Source organism: Pinus tabuliformis, chromosome Q (assembly GCF_031772625.1).
Source record: "Pinus tabuliformis cultivar Carrire ecotype Pingquan chromosome Q, CPIR1, whole genome shotgun sequence".
Lineage (NCBI taxonomy): Eukaryota > Viridiplantae > Streptophyta > Pinopsida > Pinales > Pinaceae > Pinus > Pinus tabuliformis.
This window is the reverse complement of record NC_142296.1, coordinates 559,164,815-559,185,760: the sequence shown is the minus strand read 5'-3', so window position 1 is coordinate 559,185,760 and position 20,946 is coordinate 559,164,815.

Below are 20,946 nucleotides of genomic sequence, written 5' to 3'. Positions count from 1 at the left end.
TGAATGTGGACATCTACACTGGCACTTAGAAAAGTGGCTGGAAAATAAAATGAGAGAATGAGAAATCTAATAGGCAAAATCGACTATCCAAAATCTGAATTTTGAGAAATTGAGAATCTAGGGCTCAAGGAATCTTTTAGATTCCCCCAGGATTCCTCAAAGATTCAATGCCATGGGTGGACTAGAAATTTGCAACTCAAATGGCGAATCTAAACTTGCCATTGCAATCCCTGTAGAAAACTGTTAAAACAAGTATAAACTTGACTATATTCCAACATGGAGAAAAATTACCTCCTCGGGAAAATTTCAAGGCTCATGGTTCCACTCCTTGTTTTTGTAGCAATCATGGTTCCACCTTCATCCTAAAAATGGCCGAAAAATGTAGATCTCTGATGGAGACATGGACAGCGCCATTGCATTTGTGGCAACGAGAAGTGTTCAATCCATATAAAATTTGTCAAAATCTGACAAAATGAAATTTCATCCCCCCTGCATAATGCTGCCTCAAACTGTGTGCACAGCCTCCTCCTATCTCGAAATCCGTGCCCGTTCCTGGTTCCTCCATCTTCCCATGCACTAAGAAATTGGGTTCTTTTAAAGTTTGGAGGGCAGCTTTATCAATGAATTCATTTGGCAAGTTGGTAAAGTTAGGAAAATGGTTGATGAGGGGTTGGGTTGTCAAACCCCGCCCCTCCTATTTTTTGCATGTTATTGTTTTTTGTAAAGGAATTAAATTATAAATGGGGTTGGGTCCACATTATGTGGCCTGCCCCATACTTCCCGCATTAATTTTTGAGTCCCATCACTTGGTCGTATTACGGTGGTTGGTTGGGGTGTTTGTAATCGCATTAATGTTTTTGGGGCCGCCCACTTGGGGGCCGACAATGTGGGCTGAGTGGGTTCGACCCCCGCCGGTCCCTTATTATATGGTAACATTGGTGTTTTGGGGGTGTGGGCCGGGTCCACCGGAGGTGGCCCGTTCCCACCCCATACATATGGTTATGGTTAAGGCGTAGGTGGTGGGGGTGGTGGCCCACCACCACCCTTTTTTTTAATATTTTTTTTTTATTAATAAAGAATGTTGTTCAGAAGTTCAAATTTTTACGCTGAAGGAGACAATTTAACGACCCCAAAATTTCACTTGGAATCTGGCCAAGGTCGGCTGGAATCTGGTGGCTGGAAAAAGTCCAAATTGTGGCCTCCTTAAGCCTGCCCAGTCATTAAAAAATTCAACCCAACTTTGACTGCTTCTAACTTTCGCATACAGACTCGGATTGACGAACCGTTCACACTGCCGTAATCAAAACGACGAGGTCTACGCTCTTCTCCTGGTTCGAGCATAATCTAAACACTTTGATTTTTGAGCTTCCCTGAGTCCTCCTTGTCCTATGTGTGTCTCTAGAGCCACGTAGATCACCATTGGAAGGAGGGTTGTCAATCCTCTTGTCGAGTGATTGCAAATGATATGTGTGGGGGCCAAGATTCTCGTAGACCATTGCAAGTCCATCGGGCTCTGCTATCGGAGCCTGTGGCATTCTAGAAGACCTTCAAATAAAGACAACACCACTGTTTCAGGTATTGTGTGAAACATGGTCTCAGATGATGGAACTGGGTAGTTATTTTTTATTCTTGGAAGGGTTCAAGTTTCTGAAATCGATGCATAAGCAGATTTTCCCATATTTCTTACGTGCTAGATTTAAATTAGAAAACCAAGTATGACGACGAACTTTGCAAGTAATCCAAGCACTTAAAATGTTAGTCAATCTTTTTGGTGAAAGGAGTGAAAACAACATGTATGTGCTACTGTTCTTTGTTGCAATGGCTTGTCTCATCCTTTACTTGGAATATCATGTTGGATTGCTCGCGTGTAGTGTGTACTTAGGTCACCATCTACTCATGCAGACCCATCCTGGTCATGTTCGATCAAGTAGTCGACGATTTGTTGCTGTTGTAGTGTGTAGCTTGTACCGAGATTGGCCATCTTTGGATCGTGGTGGGTTCCTAGGTTTCTTTTTTCATTCGTAGTGTTGGTCCTTTGTGTGTTCAATGTGAGTGATTCATACTCAGCATCGTTGTTTGTGCCTTTGAACTATAGAAAGATCAAAATCATGCATTTTCCATTGTTTTGGATGACTGAGATACACTCAGTCTTTGGGCCATCATGTGGCCCCAACTTGTCAAGGCTCATAGCCCACAGCTCGTCTGTACATGGACCGTTTTTCCTACTAGTACTATTGCTACTATCGTTGTTGCTACTATTGGAAATAATACTAAGAGGGGGGGTGAATCAGTATTATCAAATCAATAACTTTTCTATTTCCATAATCAGATTTATATACACTACATCTGAGAAGGTAACACATGATGACGCAACTATTCTTAAGGAAACCAACATATATCCAATGAACTTATGATTCAGTTAATTCATCAATAATTTATTAAACATTAAACAATAAACATGTGCAGTAATATCAAAATAAATCATCATAGATAAGCAACACACATGAACACCAAGATTTAAGGTGGAAACCCAATGTGGGTGAAAACCACCTACTGCTATCATCTTTGTCTTCTTTTAATAATAAGAAAATCTATTTACAATCTTGTACTGGTGCAGAATCATACCAGTACACAGGCACCCACCTACAGAAGGCTACAACCTTCCATTGTTTTCCAGCTTCTTCTTATACTAGCCGATATGTTTACTAGTACATAGGCTCCAACCTACATAAGGGTACAACCTTCACTCGTTCTCCAGATGCTACTGGAAGGGATCTCCAACCCCCTAATCAAATCACCAGCCACTACTAGTAGGAAGCTTCGACTTCCTCACTGAAGGCTCCAACCCTTAGTATCCTTCGGGGACCACATTTCATTAATTTTCACACTGCATACTCTTGGTACACATTACTACAATATGAAGGCCACATTTCATCAAATTTTCACATTGGACCCATTAGTAACATTGAAGCTCAAAATCAATCACCATTGCAATACAACCATCAAATACATCTGTATCAACCAATCACTGAAACCCAATCATTAATCTCTGATATAACTGAAACAATCAATCACTGAAACCTTTGAACCTCTAACACAACTGAATCAAACAATCACTGAACCTCTGACACAACTAAATCAAACATTCATTAAAACTTAATCAAATTCAACCAATCAACTAGACAGATCACTGTAACCAGTACACAGATCTGAACTCAGAACACTAAATCAACAACCAGAACTAACTGTAACATCAAAAGGTATGTGTCAGAATGTGTACACTCCTTCAATGAAGCAAACCTCTGTGTATATGCTACTTTCGTTTGCCTACATACAGTTCTAAAGATACTGAATCATAAAACCTCTGAACCACAAACTGTACCAATCAGTGACATTCTGAAGATCTATTGTCATATTACAGAGTTCTAAACAGATAGAAACAAGGACCACCCTTCTTTCTTAATCAATCAATCAATCAAACTCAATTTCCTTATTCATTCAGTTCTACTTTCAGATCTAAGAAGACATCATTGACAAACAACAATAAAAAACAACACTGAACAGCCATCCCTAAACATCAAGCTTTTCTTTTGCATATGCTACTTGGAAGAGCTGAACCAGTGTGTATACGCAACTTCATCAAAGCAAACCAACGTATAGATCTACAAATACTTACTTATAACTTTGCTGCAATTCTAGACTTCAAATATACCTAGATCATCACTTATAAAGGATAAAACATGCGTTAGCAATCAGATCTAGCCTATCCATTATCAGATCTCATATTGATAAGTGATTATGATCCTGATCCATCATTAGATCTCATCCATCATCAAACACTTAGGTGCATACTTAGTTTAGATCAAGCAAAGCATCAAAAACCCATAACATGAATATTTGCTTTTGATCTAACACTTCATAAGATATTCATTACTTGTGCACTTATCCCTTTGATCTTCTCCTCCTTCTATACTTAGATCCTCTGTCAATACCTCAGACCAAAACCACTTAGGACCAATACCTTGGACCAAATACTTAGGGTCAATACCTCAGACCAAATACCTTGGACTAATACCTTGGACCAAAATACCTTGGACCGAATACCTCGGATCAAAACCTTGGTTTTCTAACACGTATGCGCTTTTCCTCCTGTGGGAGTGCATGTATACATATACACTCTTTTTGTTTTGTGGACCAACATGTATACATTGTTTTGACTAAGTGGACCTACGTATACTTCTTAAACTACTTTTCATCAGCCTTTTCCTTTACCCTTAGTTCCATCTTCCTGTTCTTCTATACCACTGCCCTGTTACCTCTAAATATACCTGTTGTACTATGAGTTGCCTTTTACCAAAAGTGAATTGACCTGTGAGTGAGTTTCCATCAAGAACAACACTTGTATCCTAGTGCCAACAATATCCCCTTTTGGACTTGATGGCAACCATGAAGGTGTTGATTACTGCAAGTTGTAGAAACTATTAGAGATAACAAGCAACACCAAAATACTCTCCCACTTTGACATCAAGGGAAAAGGGAGGACCATGATATTCTCCCCCTTTGATATCAAGGCAAAGGGCTGACCAAAATGAAGACTTTCATATTTGAACAACTGAATATAAACATTGATCAAGCTCCCCCCTAGGCACATGCTAAATTCTTTGATTAAACTCCCCATTTGTACATTTTGTGATGCACTAAACCATCCATGGTCTTCCTGAGCACATGCAGAGTCTGCAAAAATATTTTCCAAAATAATAACATGACTCTATAACTCAACTATGTGAGCTTGACCTTCCTATCACCAATGACTCATACATACATCAATCTCCCAACCAAGTGGGGATATACCAATTGTTTATACATGACTGAAATATAGCAATCATTACATCATCCTTCCCATGCATAGTAGGGGTACAAATTACATCATATGACCAAAAAGGACTCATTAAAAGACTACGACAGACAGAGACATATTATTACATCATGGGTATTTATATGAAATTTACATCGAATGATATAAATGACATTTATAACAGAGACCAAAGATCTAAACAAGACCATGATAGTCATTAGCAACTATCATAAACCATGTATGATCTACACCATAAGCATCTGTCATCAACATCTAGACTAGCAACCTGTATATGTCCATCATTAGTTCCCAAGACATGAAAATGCAATTATCATCAACTTGTGACAAAATATGTTGCATATAAATATCAACTCATCCTCTTGATCTCATCAAGATCAACTTGCTTCGTTTCCTTAGTAGAAAGAGCCTTATCGTAATCTTCCATGAATTAACTAAATATATGTCATATCTCCAAGTAGTAACACAAAATAATTCACATCATATCATATGTATGTGAAAACACCATAGTCATTATCTATGATTATAACATCAGCAACAAGAACTTCATGATCTTTCCACAAGAACCGGTAATATATCAACCATGTATCATCACTAGGAAACATCTCACATCTGATAAGTATCAACCATGATAATCAACATATGTGAGTATCAACCTATCATCATAAAGTAAGAAGTCATCATCATTATGTGACTAAGTAGGCCATGTCTCTGAATATCCATGTCTTCAAATAGCTATGTCTTCATGAGACCTACAATAACCCCAGTCTCTTGGCCAACCAATGATATTTGTCAATATGCAACTTAAGTAATCATCCATGTATCCAACATAATGTGTATCCATCAACTATGTATCTAGAAAGCCATGAGCTCATGGTCATTTTTCAAGCTTTCTTGATACCATCAACAGCAAAAATCCTCAACCATGTGAGAGACAAGAACTATAGGAATCTTGCATCATAATTGCGCCATATGAACTTTATGCATCTTTGAAGGCATGATGACACCAGCATAAAAGAAATGAGTGGCTCATCATCAAATAATGAAGTTGTGTACTCAAACTTTGTACTTCTCCTTATCCTTATGAAGATCTCCATGTAAGCAACATATATGTACTGAATGCATCATCAAAAAGTCACCCACAATCATCCATAAATCTGATCTAAATAACAACTATGTAACCCCAAGAAATACAAGTATCATCTGATATTTTATCATGGGCAACTCATAACCGTAACATATCATGATGTATCATTTAAACACTTTAGCCACATAAGAATTATCACCATTGGTAAGAATCATTAGGTACCAAAGACTTCTAAACATAATGCCAACAATGCATTATTAGAAGGATAGCATATTCTCCCCCTGAAGTTGTGCCACCTGTTCACTGTCAAATCTGATCATTGCATATATCAGTAAGAAATATCAAGGCATCATCATGAATCAGATATACATCAAGTCATCAACAACTTATGAGGATAAAAAGAACTTCTAAATAACATCCACATACTGTAGTCATCAATCATCAACAGAAAAGATAATTGATAATTTTCTGAACCATGTCAAATCATTTTTCTGAGTCTGTCCCACTGCTTCTTCATCAAACCAACATATACGTGACTGTGCAATTTCTAACTCACGTATATATGTGACTTGTCTTCATGATAACTATGTATGAGAAGTAGGACATTGAAATTTCATACTTTTAGTTCCTTCTGAGTTTGTTCTATCCATGTAATGAGCTATGCCACATCTTTATGTTTGTAATTCCTTCTTCTTCCATACATTGGATTGTGATGATGTTTGTTCCTTTTGGTATGTTGGCCGAAATTTGCTCCTGCATTCTTTTGCTATATGCCCAAACTTGTTACAAGCATAACATCTTATATGTTTCATATTCCTTCTAAAGCAGTCAATGGATTTGTGACCAAACATATTGCAGGAAAAAAAAATCCCTTAAAGTACCTGGAGGCTGATGATCTTTCTGTGTGACAGTTATTAGCTTGAACCATTCTACTTCTGCATCTTGCTGCAACATGTCCAAAATTATGACATACAAAACATTCAGCATTATTTGTCAGAGGAAAGAACTGATTATCACTTACATAGTTAGGAGTAAATTATTTTCTTTGAAGTCTTTCTTTCCTTGCTTGTTGATGGGCTTGACCTCTTATCTCCTTGTTGAGCATTTCATATTTTGCATTAGAGTTCCTTGCCTCATCTTGTTAAATAGATTCACCTTCAACAATTTCATGAAAACCAATACCAGATTTGATGATAGGAGACCTTTGACTACTAATAATATTATCCAAAATCTTAGTACTATCTTGAAATCATAAAAGTTTATCCTTTTCTTCTAATTTACCTTTTAGGATATTTACCTCAACCTGATATTGCTCTTCCTTTTCAAGATACTGCTTCTTCATTATTTCTTTGGCTTTTCTTCCTTCTTCCACTTGTTGCCTTAATTTGAGAACTTCATTTTCTTGTTCTTCAAATGCTTGGAGTAGTTCTTCATTTTACTTATTTTAATTTTTGAGATCTCCTTTTAGAGAAATGAACACAGCTTCAAGACCTTCATAGTAGCTAGTTATTTCTATAAGTTCCTTGGTTTTTGTGTCCTTTTCATTCACTTCATTTCTCAATGATGTCACTTCATCATGCAGCCTTTGACATTGATCTTCCTTTTCCTTGTACTGCTTACTTACTTTGTTTCCTTCCTCCAACTGAGATTTTAATCTAGTAACTTCTTCTTTGTAGGAACATTCCCTTTTATCAATTAGATATTTTTTATCTCTAATTGTGTTTGTGAACTTTTTAAATTCTACCTCTATTTGATTTCTTTCTCTTTCACCCATAAGAGAAAATTCAGTCGTTTCGCTATCACTTTCATTATCTTCATATGAATAGAGAAATGTATCACCAGAGGACAACAAATTCATACCTGATAGTTATTTTGCTTGTTCATCTTCATTCTGAGGTGATTCTAAATTTGAAGAGTTGCTTCCACATAAAGGCCAATCGTCTCTCCCACTGTCACAGTTCCTTTGAGATGTCTTCTTCTTTAGCCTCTTTCCCATTGTTTCTACGGATATCCTTCAAGCGATCAGGCTTCTGCCAAAGCACCTGTCTCTAATACCAATTGTTGGAATTAATACTGAGAGGGGGGGGTGAATTAGTATTATCAAATCAATAACTTTTTCATTTCCATAATCATATTTATATACACTACTTCTGAGAAGGTAAATCGCGTGAGCACGCAACTGTTCTGAAGGCAACCATCGTATATCCAGTGAACTTATGATTCATTTAATTCATCATATGTTGATCTTTATTCAGTGCATTAGTACTTTATTAAACATTAAACAGTAACCATGTGTAGTAATAACAAAATAAACCATCATACATAAGCAACACACATGAACACCAAGATTTAAGGTGGAAACCCAATGTGGGTGAAAACCACCTGCTATTGTCATCTCTGTCTTCTTTTAATAATAAGAAAATTTGTTTACAATCTTATACTGGTGCAGACTCATACTAGTATGCAGGAACCCACCTACAGAAGGCTACAACCTTCTCTCGTTTTCTAGCTTCTTATGGAAGGGAGCTACAATCCCCTAATTCTTGTATTAACTGATATGTTTACTAGTATGTAGGCTCCAACATATAGAAGGGTACAACCTTCACTCATTCTCCAACTACTATTGGAAGGGAGCGCCAACCCATTGATCAAATCACTAGCCACTACTGGCAAGAAGCTTCAACTTCCTCACTGAAGGCTCCAACCCTCAGTACCCTCCAGGGACCACACTTCATTAATTTTCACACTGCATACTCCTGGTACACATTACTACAATATGAAGGCCACGTTTCATTAAATTTTCACATTCGACCCATTAGTAATATTGAAGCTCAAAATCAGTCACCACTGCAATACAACCATCAAATACATCTGCATCAACCAATCATTGAAATCCAATCATCAATCTCTGATATAACTGAAACAATCAATCACTGAAACCTATGAACCTCTAACACAACTAAACCAAACAATCACTGAACCTATGGCACAACTGAATCAACCATTCTTTCAAACTTAATCAAATTCAACCAATCAACTAAATAGATCACTGTAACTAGTACATAGATCTGAACCCAAAACACTGCATCAACAACCATATCTAACTGTACATCAAAAGGTATGTGTTAGAATGTGTACTCTCCTTCAATGAAGCAAATCTGTCTGTATATGCTACTTCTGTTTTCCCAACCTGTGTACGGTTCTAAAGATACTGAATCATAAAACCTCTAAACCACAAACTGTACCAATCAGTGACATTCTGAAGATCTACGGTCATTTTACAGAGTTGTAAACAGATAGCAACAAGGATCACCCTTCTCTCTCAATCAATCAATCAATCAAACTCAGCTTCCTTATTCATTCGGTTCTACTTTCAGATCTAAGAAGACATCATTGACAAACAAAAGTAAAACAAGAACACTGATTTGATAGATCAATCATCCCTGAACATCAAGCTTTTCTTTTTCATATGCTACTTGGAAGAACCGAACCGGTGTGTATATGTAACTTCATCAAAGCAAACCAGCGGATAGATCTACAAATACTTACTTGTAACTTCACTGTAATTCTAGACTTTAGACATACCCAGATCATCACTTATAAAGGATAAAATGTGTGTTAGCAATTAGATCTAGCCTATCCATTGTCAGATCTCATAATGATAAGTCATTATGATCATGATCCATCATTAGATCTCATCCATCATCAAACACTCAGGTGCATACTTAGTTCAGATCACGCAAAGCATGAAAAACCCATAACATGCATATTTGCTTTTGATATAACACTTCATAAGATATTCATTACTTGTGCACTTATCCCTTTTATCTTCTCCTCCTTATATACTTAGATCCTTTGTCAATACCTCAGACCAAAACCAATTAGGATCAATACCTTATACCAAATACCTAGGGTCAATACCTCGGACCAAATACCTCGTACCAAAACCTTGGTTTTCCAACATGTACGCACTTTTCCTCTTGTGTGAGTGCATGTATATGTATACCCTCTTTTTGTTCTATGTACCAGCATGTATACGGTGTTTTGACTAAGTGGACCTGCGTATACTTCTTAAAATGCTTTTCATCATCCTTTTCCTTTACCCTTAGTTCCATCTTCTTGTTCTTCTATACCACTGCCCTATTACCTCTGAATATACCTGTTGTACTGTGAGTTGCCTTTTACCAAAACTGAATTGACCTTTGAGTGAGTTGCCATCAAGAACAACACTTGTATCATAATTCCAACAACTACTATTGCTACTATTGGAAAAACAAACTATACAAGTTTCATTATCATCAGTTGGGTGAGGAAGGAGTCCCAACTGCTTGTTTGATGAGGTTGGAGCTGGCCATGCAAGATAACACTCTAATGTATTTTCCAGGAGGCAGTGGCCAAACATGAGTTCTGCGAAGGCCAATGGTTCATTCTCAGAGTTAAGGGGAGTGACATTATGTTTCATATACCTCTTGGATAACACTTGGATTTGGTTGCATCTTCCCTTGTACAGAAGCCACATATGAGACCAGTCCATAGCAAAATATCCATCTAGCTTACTAGACCAGTGTCTATTGAGTAGTAGGTCATATGCTTCCAGTATGTCCACAACAACTATGTTGATGAATTGGTGAACTCGACTGTTGTGAGATAATCGGATGATCACATATCGAAGTTCACCATTGCTTGGTATTTATGTTTTGTCAAGTTGGATGATTCTCGCGGATGTTTTGCTCCATCGTGCATTGATATTCTTAGCAATGGAGAGTGGCATGACATTGGCCGTCACACCAGAATCAACCAAGCAGTTGTGAACATTGTAGTTGATAACTTCGAATGAAAGAAAGAATGGGGGGCAGCCTGAGTTTGCTTCTTCCATATAGGGTGTATTGAGCACAGTAGATAGTGATTTGGGATGTGTGGTTGCTCCCTTGTTGGTGGAGGTTGCGCTGTTTGTTGTTGTTTGTCCCAATGTGCACAACAGGATATCTTGCTGACTTTGGAATTATGATAACTCGAACAAACTAATGTTCACTCAAGTTATCTTCATGTCATCGACTATGTTGTAATCCAAAGGTGGTAGACTCACTGAGGTGTCTGGGGTGGAATGGATATTTTTGTTGTCCAACAGAGTGTTCTGTAACTCGCTGCTCATAGATGTATTCTTATTTGTTGTTGTCTTCCCAGACTTGCTTTGAATTTGTTTCTTGGAGGCAATTGATGGAACAACCTTCTTTATCAACTATCCCACTTTCTCTTGCATTTCCCCAAGTGTAGGGGGAGCCCCTTTACTTCTAAGATTATAATGATCATTTTGTTTCTGGGGCTGCTTCTCGGTGTTTGTCTTCGAGATTACTTGCGAGCACTGATATGCAGTCACCATGTGCCAAATACTTGGTGCTTCATCAGGTGAAGCCTCTTTTTCATCATTAGTGTCTTCCAGCTACTCCTGTATGTCACCATCTACATCGAGTTTATGACTGCAGACAAAGGTAACAACTCACTTCCAATCTGAACAAGAGTTCTCGGGATGAAACTCTTAGTGGAAGGAACATAAATTAGGATAGCGCACTGGTCAAGTTGGAACACAGGCTTCTACGCAAATTTGGAACCAAACCAGTTGTTGCTTGATGAGTCAGTTTATGAACTACTTGCTTGTCTTTGTTTGGGCAGATGACTTCTCGTGAATGTGTGCGTCTTCCATTGCTTGAGTTTGGCCATTTTAGTGGTCAAGTTCTTGCAAGGTGAGTGAGGGTATTAATATCAGTTGTTTCCTTGTCTCTACCCTTGCTCGTCATTTCTTGGGGCTTTCTGCTCGCATCCTTGGAGTCTTTCATTGATTCTTCATCCTTGATGACACTAGTGGCACGCAAGTCCTTTTCAATAGCAATAGCCTCTTTGCATCTTTCTAAAAGTGTTGGCTTCACGACGCGCTTGAAAAACTACGTAATGGTGGTTGGAAGTGCAGACGTGTAATAATCAATAGTGATGGAGTCATGAGGTTTGGTGTCTGTTGAAAACTTGTTCAAAATACGCATAAACCTCTGTTTGAAGTCTTTCACTTTCTCTTTTCCCTCCATCTTAAGGCTTCCCAATTCTTTGAGTAGCATCGTTGGGGTCTTGTCATCAACAAACTTTTCGAGGAGCATACGTTTGAAAGAACCCCAATTCTATATGGAGTTGGGTGGAAGGTTGTGATACCAAGCAGCTGCGCGGCCGTCCAAGGTACATGGAAACAATTTGCATCTCACGTCATCATAACATACCTCAAGGATATGCAACTGTAGGTAGAAGTTGTCTAAGTGGTCTTCTACCTTTACCACACTGTCAGGGTTAAAGTTGACATTCATTTCCTCTGCTTGCTTCAGCATCTTGTGCCCCTAAGTCATCCATTCAAGATTTGGGTCAGCCATCTTTTCGTCTTCTCCATACTCTTCCTCTCCCTCAGAGTCTGATGATTCTGGGTCTGAGTTTGTCGATTCATCTCTGCCTCCACCTTCTCCGATGCCTTCCCCTCCACCTCCTATACTAGATTTTCATCCCAAGATCACAAGAGTGCCTTGTTCATCTTCAAGGAAGATTGGAGGTTCCTCTCCATCTTCAATAGCTTCCTCTAGACCTTCAAGCGTGGTAAGGACTGCTTCTTCCACCGATGATACAACAACTCCTATGGGAGTTGCTTTTGGCTTCTTATATGTGTGTGGAAGATGTTGTACACTGATCAATCTGACTTCTTTTCTGAACTAGCGAGTGATGGGACGGACAGAGCGAAGGTGTTGATATGAAATCTCGTGTTCAATTCTAGGAGGTGAGGAGTAACCAACTGCAAATTCATGAGAGAGGGGGTGTTAGTTACTGCCTTTACAAGATGGTTGATGAGTGAGTGTGAGGGGAATTTCAGCCATGTACAACTGGCCGCCCTCTTCTAGAGCAAGAAATGTTCACGGTGCTGGACCCACCAACATTTAGGGTATCACCTCAGGATGAAGTCCCAACTAGACCTCACATCGTTTGGTGTGGGAGACCCATCTGGTGTGATGGCCAGGTTGCCATTTGTCTTAAGGATTTTCCTCAACTCTTACTTGTCATCATGGGAGAGTGGTTTTCTTTGTCTTTGAGAAGTGAGGTTCGCATGCCTGGTGAGTGTAAGTGTACTTGTGTTAATGGTTCTTTCACTATGAGGGGAAGAGAGTGAAGGTGAGTTCCAAGTTGAAAGCGATTAGTCCCAACTTGGCTAGGAACACACAACACAAAAGGACATACATAGCGTCCGATAGAGCAGTCCACTTAGATGTGGTAGTCACAATGTACAGGGTAGCATAACAAGTACAACACTCACAGATCAGTCTGAATGAGTGCAATGGCTGTTACAGCAAGGTTCATGTTAAAGGCTTGTCTGATGTCTGGTAGAGAAGTCGACACATACGGGACAACATTAACAACATATACAACACATTTCCATTAATAGATTATGCATCACAACAAATGAATTAGTTCAAATGTAGAACATAAGTTAAAGAAACATGCATTACAAGTGTTAAAGATCAGTATTACAACAAATACAATACGTGTGAAAATGTGCTAGCCTGTTAATAGGCTTTTGAATTAAACGAAAGTTCTAAGACACATCGTTACACTATACATCACTAACCCCGTCAGTGGGGGGTTGGAGCCACTACTTACTCCTTAAAGAAAATATTACAGACTCTCTTGGCTATGTGGGAGGATCTGAGGTGAAAAGTCCTTTACATGTACAAATGAGGGGGTATTTATAGCCAAGGATAAAACTGACCCTTCTGGTTGTTTGACTACCCTCATGATTGTTTGACTTCCATGACTCTTCAACTTAGATGACTCTTTGTCCAACAAGTGGGTTTCTTGGACTTCCACGTTACATCACATTGATTGACAAAAAACCCATAATGAGGATGTGGGAGATATGACTCATGACGTGACTCGACATGACTCGACCTGACAATACTGGTACATTCATGCTACTGCTGGAGTGCGTGGAAAGCTATAGTGTTGTTGGGTGATGGATGTCTTCATGGTGTATCATAGCTTCACCTCCACATGGTGAAGTGCAAGGAGTCTTTGATGATCCTTGGTTCACTTGATGAAGCTTTAGCATGTTATTCCTTGCTTGCATGTTGGAAGACTTGATAGGCTCATATGCTCGCGAAGGTGCATGTTCGTTGCGTTTCTCCACTTCGCATGCTTTCTTCATTCATCCATTAGTGAACCTGTCATTCTACATGTGCTCTCTTCATTCATCCCATTCGTCATCTTGCCATGTTCGTTGGTGTACCTATACTTGCAGTCACTCATGACGAGATGACATCAAATCCAAAACCTCCTATTCTACCATGACACATGATCATTCGGGTGCAAGTGACTAAGAGAGGCAGCAAGGCTGTGATGTGGGATGATGGCTCCAGGAAACTTCTGATGAAAACTGCACAAGAGTCACTGAGAGATGGAGAGAGGCAGTCTGAGTCGACAGTGATTGTCTACAAGGTCTGGCTGGGTACGGAGGAAAAATTGCGTAAATTTTGGGAGGATGAGTCCAAGTTGCTAGAAGGAAAAGTAGGCATGCTCTGTGAATTTTTCAGAACGAACGGGTAGTGGGGCTAAACAGCCAGATTTTTGTAATTTTCCAGAGGAATGGACCAGACTGCATGAAGGGTCAAAAGGTAGGGATTATGTAGTTTTTCTCGGGAACTGCCCGAGTCACTGGTAGCCAGAACTATGCAATTCCCAGAGGTAACTACCAGTTGGCTGTTGGGGTCACTGGTAGCCAAAACTACGCGATTCCCAGAGGGAACTTCCAGTTGGCTGCCCGGGAGACTGGCAGCAGAAACTACGCAATTCCCAGAAGGAACTGGTAGTTTGCTGTTAGGGACAGCTGGCAAGGAAAACTACACTGAGGCCAAGAGACCATCCTGCTAATCATCTTTGTGCAATTTCAGGGCTGAGCTGACTGATGGGAATTGGAATACTTGCTCATGAACACTTCACAATTTCTAAGATGAACAGTTGGTCGACTGTTGGGATGACTGACTGGGAAATTGCACAATTTTCTGAGGGGGACAGGGATGGGAAATTGGTGTTTGTCCGGCCTTTCTACACAATTTCCTCAGTTAGTCTAGCAGGTGAGGTGAGTGGCCATGGTGCAATCTTTGAGGGGGAGTCAATCTCGCGGTGACTGCTAGGTCCGACTGTCCAGGTGACCAGCATGAGAGTTGATTGGATTGCTTGCGGGCAGTGCAGCTTGAAAAGACTAACTTGGTACTTCTGCTCTATTCTACTTGATAGTCAATCGAGTCGATGGTGAGGTGATGGTCTTGTTAACACTCCAGGAAGAACTCCTAGGCTATAGCTTGGATATGCCTGGTAACATATAAATCTTTAATATTGTTCTCTGAACTTTTGGAATGGATGATGGTTTGGATCAAATCAGATGACTGTTTCAACTCTGTTTTCACTCAAGACATGCATGAACACCCTCAAATTTACAAGGCTTTAGATCACTAATGCTCAATAGTTTATAGATTCAATGGATAAATGGAGAATACTGACTGTACCAGCAGATGTTTACATAAAAACATATGAATGGCTAGCTACAGGAAGTAAATCAAGCTTGCAAAGCTAATTTATCAACGCAGAGATAAGATGACAATTATCTGGCATTAGACACATAAGAAAACATGAATAACCTATTCAAGTACAAGCTTAGAACAGAAGAGAAAATGGGAATTGAACATGTCAACGCAAAAGAAGCTTATATTACTGGAATGAAGATGAGAAGCTAGAGGAGTAGAGTATCCACAATCTCCAAAAGTTGAACCTTTGTTACTCTGAACTTTCAAATATTTATAGGCCTTTTACAATGCTCTCAAGCCTTCTGAGGCTCAAGAGGTCTTAATCTATCCCCTCTATCTTTAACAACTTGATGCCCTGACTAGGCATGCATGGGATCGGAGGTTTCTTCTTCTAATAGTAGAGTAACTACATTCTGGTAGTTTGTTGCACTATCAGGGAGCCTATTGCCTTTCCCCTTCTGGTCTTCTGTCTCCCAGTCTTTGTTATGTGATGTAATGGGTCTGTGGGCCTTTTGAAATCCTTTTGAATGCTAACAATGACTATTTTCTGTTTTACACAGAAAAATGCTGCAACACTGTGAAATCCTGCCAAGCTCTATTTATTTCAGACTTCACAAGTCCTTAAACACTGTTTATTCCTCTATCGGGTCCACCCTCAATCGCTATCGCAAGTCTCTTCAGCCTTGTTTCCAAGCTTCCCTTTGTATTTTGAAATATGTTAAAAACACTAAAAATCATGAAAAATTGGCTTTGGCAGACCTGAAATATTATATATTCTCATATCCAAACCCCTTTTGGCCGAGTTTTATCGCATCAGCGCTGCCCCTTTGTATTTCTTTAAATAACGAAAATACGCAAAATACATAAGAAAATTCCTTTCGACGAATTTCAAATTTTATGCAATACTATGTATATAACTGTCGAGTCCAGTTAATCGCATCGCACATACATATGTATAAAGGCCTTGCTCCATAATGTTTCCCTGATTACGATCCGTCGATGCGATTGATTGCAGTCGCATATCGCTCATGCCCTGGGCCAATGGTGAGCACTCTATTGTGTTCTCCGATAGTAATCCTATGATATGACGTGGGTCGTTGATCTACGTGCTTGATCGACAGTCCACTTTGCATCGCCAATCGCCATTGCAAGTTCCATACAGTCCACCACCAATCCGTTGATTGCCTCTGCCGATTGCGACTCGCTGATTAGATCTGAACCATTGATTAGCCAAATCTGATGGTTGTTATGCATTTCACTGCTTACACCTCCGATACTTGGTTTTTCACTGTTCTTATGTGTTTTTGCCTCCCGATAGTGCTTTTTCGCCATTCCAAGGGTTCTTCTCCTACGCTGGTTTTGATATTTGGCATGATTTTACTGGCTTTTGAAGACTTAAAGAGCATATTTGGACCCATTTGGATCAGGATCCGATGTATTTATAGATGCGAGAGTAATATTTTGAAGTCTGGCTTATGGCCAAAGCAGAGCAAGAGGAGATGTGGTCGTCAGAGCTTAAACAAGCGACATTTCCGCTAAAAATAGTAGCACTGCACCTCAGGGGCTAACGCTAGCTCCTTCTGGGGATGAAAGCCTCCCTATGAGGTTTCAAGAACCACAAACAAATGCCTTTCCTGTAAAACCAAAATCAAATCTATCTCCTGGTGTTCCATTGGGCATGGAGTTTATTTTGCATAAAAATAAAAACTAAAAAACATATTTACAATATCAAGGCTTTAAAGCCTTAAATGAAATAAAGTTACAAGAACTGCCCATTGACTGGGCCACCAAAAAAATCTTCTCCTTCTAGACTCTGCAAAATAAAGGTATTTTTCTACTGAATTTGAGTGATGACAAATGGACCTGTCCATAAGGAGTCAAACTTACCATGATTACCTTTCTTTTCCTTCAATCCCATTTGAGAACCCAGTCACCAACTTGGAAATTGTCCACTTTTTCCTTCATGTGAAAGGTTTCTTTGATCCTCTTCTAATGAATTCTTGACTTCTCAACCAACTGCTCTCTGATCTGCTATAATTCAACCAGGTTATTCATTCTCCTTATCATGTCATTCTCTTCATCCTGTTCTTCTTGCAATAATTTGGCCACAGGGAGAATCAGTTGGAAAGGAAAAACAACATCAGTGCCATAAACCAGCTTAAATGGAGAATTTCCTATGGACTTTTTGATGGTAACTCTGTCAACCCACAGTGCAAACTTCAACTTGGAATCCTAGCTCTTTTTGTTGTCCTCCAACAATTTTTTGATTATCCTTACAAGACTCTTGTTAGATGATTCTACCAGGCCATTGCCTTGAGGATAATATGAGGTAGAATGCACCAATTGAATGCCCATGGATTCACACATGTCCACCAATTCTTCTGCCTTGAAAGTTGCTTCATTATCAGTGACTAGTTTGGTTGGGAAACCAAATCTAGTGAAAATATTCTCATTCAAGAACTTTATGATAACCTGATGATTATCATTTTTAGTGGGTACGACCTCAATCCATTTGGTGAAGTAATCAGTGGCTACCAAGATCCATTTGTGTTGGCCACTGGAACGTGGATTAATCTCACCTATGAAGTCCAAGCCCCACTGTTGGAAGGGACCATTAACATGTATTGGCTTCAAGGGCAGAGATTTTAGCTACTGTCTCTGTGCAAACCTCTAACATTTGTCATAAGATTTCACAAAAGAACATACATCAGAGAACAGAGTAGGCCAATAATACCCAACTCTTAGGATCTTGTGGGTTGTGGTTTTCCAATAATGATGCCCTCCATAGATGCTGGAATGGAACTAGTACATGACTTCCACAAATTGTCTTTTATCTAGACATATCTGCAGGATTCCTGATGGGTCTTTCCAATAGAGAAGGTTTTCATTAATGCAGAATTTGGTTGATCTGAGCTTAATGGCCCAGGCTTGACTTGAGCTAAGCCCTAGAGGGACTTCTAGCCTCTGTAAAAAATGAACTATGCTGGAATACCATTCACAGGTGGCTAGGTTTTCAGCCAAAGACTGATTTTGCTTTTTCTCTTCTTCTACTTCCTCTGTCTGCTCATCACCTGAATTTGAACCCATGCAATTGATGTCTAACAAATTGCAATTTTCCTCAGCCATAAGTTTAGCCAAGCCCTGGACTTTGACAAGCTTGGTGGGCTTCACCTCTATGTTGAACTCTATGAATTTTTCAATCCATTTAGATCTCTTTCCATCAATATTTGGCTAAGTTAGAACATCTTTTACTGAGGCCAAAGGTACATATGCAATTAATTTGGAATGCAGGATATAAATTCTGAATGCCTTTAAATATTTTATGAGAGCATAAGTTTGTTTTTCAATAAGGTCATACCTTAGTTCAACATCCCTCAGAGTTTTGTTGAAAAAGGGCACAAGGTGCTCTACACCTTCATCATTTTTCTACAATAGAACTGTTGCAAGTGTATCATAAGAGGCAAAAGAGAAGATATAAAACTCCTTGGTGTAATCTAGGTTGATTAGAGTGGGAGCTTCCATGATATCTTATTTGATGGTTTCAAAAGAGCTTCTTACAGCATCTGTCCATTTTATTTCTAATCCTTTCTTCAGCATGGAAGTGATGTGCTTCACTAGTTCTGCAAAGTTTGGAATAAACCTCCTAACAAAGTTGATCTTACCCAAGAAAGATTGAATGTCCCTTTTCAATCTTTGGATATACAATGTTTGAATTACTTGAACTCTTGTTGGATCAATCTTCACACCTTCAGTAGGAACAATATGTCTCAGAAGTTTTCCTTCTTCTAGAGAAAACTATGACTTCTTTGGGTTCACCGAAATTCCAAACTGTTTGCACTTTAGAAGGACCTTCTTCAAATACTGCAAATGGTCCTTCTGACTACTAGAAAAGACTGTTATTTCATCGAGGTAATCAAGGACAAACTTGTCCTTCTCTCCCACAAAGGCTATGTCCATGGCCCTCTGAAAAGTATCCCCATCATTCATCAGTCCAAAAGGCATCTTTGAGTACATGAAAGTGCCCCAAGGAGTAGTGAAGGCGGTCTTTTCTTGATCTTCTGGATGTACAACAATATGATTGTAACCTGAAAATCCATCTAAGAAAGACATGACTCTAGCCCTTGAAACGTTTTGCAGCAAGTGTTCCATCTTAGGCAGGAGGTAGTTGTCTTTTTTAGAGCATTTGTTTAGATTCCTTAAGTCAACACAAAGCCTGATTTCTTCATTCTTCTTTCTTACTACCACAAGGTTAGCTATCCACTTTGAATACCTCAGGGAACTATGATCTTGGCATCCAACAGTTTCTTGATTTCCTTCTCATTTAAAGGAAATAAGAGAGGGCTGATAGGTCTTAATTTCTGCTTAAAAGGGATGGTGTTCTTCTCTAGCGGAATCTTATGCTGAATGATGTTGGTGTCATAGGTCTTAAGATCACTGTATTCCCAAGCAAAAATATCAGCAAATTGTTTCATCAAGGTGCAATACTCGGAACTCTGGGCATAAGACAAGTGAGTGGATAGATTTATGTATTTTGGATGGGCTGGACTCCCTACATTATGTTTATGAACAACAGACTCATTTTCTTTTTTGGCAGGCTTATAAGGTACATCATTATGATCAAACAACTTCTCTAGGGGCACCAATCCTTTGGGTATATGGTTACTAGGCAACTGGACAATGCTTTCGCGGCCAATCTCATCCTTTAGCTTGGACTGGTTGCATTCTTCCATGGTTTTGTTCTCTTGGTTGATGTGCATTTCAGAAAATTCATTAATGACTTGTAAAAACCTATTAATTTCGTCATCATATTAAAAAACTTTCCAGTATTTGACATTGTCAGGCAGAGATGGTCTATATTTCACATGAACTTCATAAGTCAATTTAGGAGGCAAAGGAGGATTAAATGTTCTAGCAGACATAGCAAGGGAATCAGCAAGCTGGTTCTTCATTCTCAAGATGTAAGAAATGCTGAAAATATTAAAAGCATCCTTGAGCTTCCATACCTCATCTCTGTATGATTTTAGCCTTGGATGCTTTGCTTGGAAATTTTTGTTGACCTGCTGAATGATAAGGTCTGCGTCTCCAAACACTTTTAGATCTTTGATGCCCATTTATTTAGCAGAATTTAAGCCCAATATCAAGGGTTCATACTCTGCTATGTTATTTGTGACCTGAAAAGTTAATTTTAAATATAAATGAATGCATTCCTGTGTGGGGGACACAAGGACTACACTTGCCCCTACAGCTTCCTTAGAGAAAGCTCCATCAAAGAACATATCCCAAATTTGTGGGCCTTCTTCCTCTATGATCTGGAAAAGTGGTTTCTTAAGCTGCGTGGAGGCTAACTAGGATTCTTCAATCTGAAGAATACAAGCTCCAAAATCAGT